Source organism: Arachis stenosperma, chromosome 3, assembly GCF_014773155.1.
Source record: "Arachis stenosperma cultivar V10309 chromosome 3, arast.V10309.gnm1.PFL2, whole genome shotgun sequence".
Lineage (NCBI taxonomy): Eukaryota > Viridiplantae > Streptophyta > Magnoliopsida > Fabales > Fabaceae > Arachis > Arachis stenosperma.
The window spans coordinates 128,562,695-128,566,470 of record NC_080379.1 but is presented as its reverse complement, the minus strand read 5'-3'; the positions used below and the strand labels follow the sequence as shown (position 1 = coordinate 128,566,470).

The following is a 3,776-nucleotide window of genomic DNA, read 5'->3' as shown; positions in this document are numbered from 1 at the left end:
TCTTCCATTGGGCGCCCTCTTCACAAATGTCAGTGAGGACTTGGTCCAACCTTTGATCAAAGTTGACCCTTCTAGTGTAAGGATGTTCATCTCCTTGCATCATAGGCAAGTTGAATTCCAACCTCACATTTTCCGGACTAAAATCCAAGTATTTCCCCCGAACCATAGTAAGCCAATTCTTTGGATCCGGGTTCACACTTTGATCATGGCTCTTGGTGATCCATGCATTGGCATAGAACTCTTGAACTATTAAGATTCCGACTTGTTGAATGGGGTTGGTAAGAACTTCCCAACCTCTTCTTCGGATCTCATGTCGGATCTCCGGATATTCACTCTTTTTGAGTGAAAAAGGGACCTCGGGGATCACCTTCTTCAAGGCCACAACTTCATAGAAGTGGTCTTGATGCACCCTTGAGATGAATCTCTCCATCTCCCATGACTCGGAGGTGGAAGCTTTTGCCTTCCCTTTCCTCTTTCTAGAGGTTTCTCCGGCCTTGGATGCCATAAATGGTTATGGAAAAACAAAAAGCAATGCTTTTACCACACCAAACTTAAAAGGTTTGCTCGTCCTCGAGCAAAAGAAGAAAGAAGAGACTAGAAGAAGAAGAAATGAGGAAGAAGGGAATGGCTTTGTGTTCGGCTAAAGAGGGGGAGAAGTGGTGTTTAGGTTGTGTGAAAATGAAGGGGTGAAGAAGGGTTTATATAGGAGAGGAGGGGCTTATGGTTCGGTTGTGTATGGGTGGGTTTGGGAGGGAAAGTGGTTTGAATTTGAAGGGTGAGGTAGGTGGGGTTTTATGAAGGATGGATGTGAGTGGTGAAGAGAAATATGGGATTTGATAGGTGAAGGGTTTTTGGGGAAGAGGTATTGAGGTGATTGGTGAATGGGTGAAGAAGAAGAGAGAGAGTGGTGGGGTTGGTTGGGGATCCTGTGGGGTCCACAGATCCTGAGGTGTCAAGGAAAAGTCATCCCTGCACCAATTGGCATGCAAAAACACGTTTTGGGCCAAATCTGGCGTTAAACGCCGGGCTGGTGCCCATTTCTGGCGTTTAACGCCAGGTTCTTGCCCTTTCCTGGCGTTTAACGCCAGTCTGGTGCCCCTTTCTGGTGTTAAACGCCCAGAATGGTGCCAGACTGGGCGTTAAACGCCCAACTGCTAGCCTTACTGGCGTTTAAATGCCAGTAGGTTCTTCCTCCAGGGTGTGCTATTTTTCTTCCTGTTTTTCATTCTGTTTTTGCTTTTTCAATTGATTTTGTGACTTCTTATGATCATCAACCTACAAAAAACATAAAATAACAAAAGAAAATAGATAAAATATGACATTGGGTTGCCTCCTAACAAGCGCTTCTTTAATGTCAGTAGCTTGACAGAGGGCTCTCATGGAGCCTCACAGATACTCAGAGCAATGTTGGAACCTCCCAACACCAAACTTAGAGTTTGAATGTGGGGGTTCAACACCAAACTTAGAGTTTGGTTGTGGCCTCCCAACACCAAACTTAGAGTTTGACTGTGGGGGCTCTGCTTGACTCTGATTTGAGAGAAGCTCTTCATGCTTCCTCTCCATGGTGACAGAGGGGTATCCTTGAGCCTTAAACACAAAGGATTCTTCATTCACTTGAATGATCAGTTCACCTCCTTCAACATCAATCACAGCCTTTGCTGTGGCTAGGAAGGGTCTGCCAAGGATGATAGATTCCATCCATGCATTTCCCAGTCTCTAGGACTATGAAATCAGCAGGGATGTAATGGTCTTCAATCTTCACCAAAATATCCTCTACAAGTCCATAAGCTTGTTTTCTTGAATTGTCTGCCATCTCTAGTGAGATTCTTGCAGCTTGTACCTCAAAGATCCCTAGCTTCTCCATTACAGAGAGAGGCATGAGGTTTACACTTGACCCTAAGTCACACAGAGCCTTCTTGAAGGTCATGGTGCCTATGGTACAAGGTATTGAAAACTTCCCAGGATCTTGTCTCTTTTGAGGTAATTTCTACCTAGACAAGTCATCCAGTTCTTTGGTGAGCAAAGGGGGTTCATCCTCCCAAGTATCATTTCCAAATAACTTGTCATTTAGCTTCATGATTGCTCCAAGGTATTTAGCAACTTGCTCTTCAGTGACATACTCATCCTCTTCAGAGGAAGAATACTCATCAGAGCTCATGAAAGGCAGAAGTAAGTCCAATAGAATCTCTATGGTCTCATTTTGAGCCTCAGATTCCCATGGTTCCTCATTAGGGAACTCATTGGAGGTCAGTGCACGCCCATTGAGGTCTCCCTCAGTGGCGTTCACTTCCTCTCCCTCCTCTCCAAATTCGGCCATGTTGATGGCCTTGCACTCTCCTTTTGGATTTTCTTCTGTATTGCTTGGGAGAGTACTAGGAGGGAGTTCAGTAATTTTCTTGCTCAGCTGTCCCACTTGTGCCTCCAAATTCCTAATGGAGGACCTTGTTTCAGTCATGAAACTTTGAGTGGTTTTGATTAGATCAGAGACCATGGTTGCTAAGTCAGAGGTGCTCTGCTTAGAACTCTCTGTCTGTTGCTGAGAAGATGATGGAAAAGGCTTGCCATTGCTAAACCTGTTTCTTCCACCATTATTGTTATTGAAACCATGTTGAGGTCTCTCTTGATTCTTCCATGAGAAATTTGGATGATTTCTCCATGAAGAATTATAGGTGTTTCCATAGGGTTCTCCTAGGTAATTCACCTCTTCCATTGAAGGATTCTCAGGATCATAAGCTTCCTCGTCAGATGAAGCATCCTTAGTACTACTTGGTGCATTTTGCATTCCAGACAGACTTTGAGAAATTAAATTGACTTGCTGAGTCAATATTTTGTTCTGAGCCAGTATGGCATTCAGAGTATCAATCTCAAGAACTCCTTTCTTCTGACTTGTCCCATTGTTCACAGGATTCCTTTCAGAAGTGTACATGAATTGGTTATTTGCAACCATTTCAATTAGCTCTTGAGCTTCTGTAGGCGTCTTCTTCAGATGAAGAGATCCTCCAGCAGAGCTATCCAAAGACATCTTGGACAGTTCAGAGAGACCATCATAGAAAATACCTATGATGCTCCATTCAGAAAGCATGTCAGATGGACATTTTCTGATCAATTGTTTGTATCTTTCCCAAGCTTCATAGAGGGATTCTCCATCCTTCTGTCTGAAGGTTTGGACTTCCACTCTAAGCTTACTCAATTTTTGAGGTGGAAAGAACTTTGCCAATGGCCAGCCAAGCCTTAGCAGATCATTGCTCCAATAGCAAGATTGATAGGAATCAACAAGCTCTTGTGATGATAGGTTGAAACCTCGGTCCAATAAGATTAGACATGGCTTCTCAGCCAGCCAGACTTCAACAGATCATCATGAAACACTAGAATTTATTCTCAAGAACTCTGAAGAAAAATACCTAATCTAAGCAACAAGATGAACCGTCAGTTGTCCATACATATGAGGAAGACGATTGAAGAGGCTCAAGAGCTTATAGATACTGTTGCTAGAAATCAACATTTGTACTCTAGCAATGAGTTCTCTACAAAAGAAGAAGTTATGGTAGTAGCCACTGATCCTAATCCTCAAGAACAGATGGTTGAGCTTAATCAGCAATTACACCTGATGACAAAACAGTTAGCAGAATTTAAAGAGATGCTCCAAGAAACTAAAATTGCTAACAAGAACATAGAATCACAGTTGAATCAGGCAAAACAGCAGTTATCTAAACAGATAACAGAAGAATGCCAAGCAGTTCAACTAAGGAGTGGGAAGACATTGAATAACACTGCTC

At 43.1% G+C, this 3,776-nt stretch overlaps 1 non-coding gene across 1 annotated transcript; it reads left to right on the top strand.

Moving 5' to 3' along the window:
• Nucleotides 1–3,080: 3,080 nt before the first annotated feature.
• LOC130971254 (small nucleolar RNA R71) lies at nt 3,081–3,184 on the top strand. The gene has a single exon (XR_009082482.1). It is a non-coding gene; the product is annotated as a small nucleolar RNA R71 (small nucleolar RNA).
• Nucleotides 3,185–3,776: the final 592 nt, after the last annotated feature.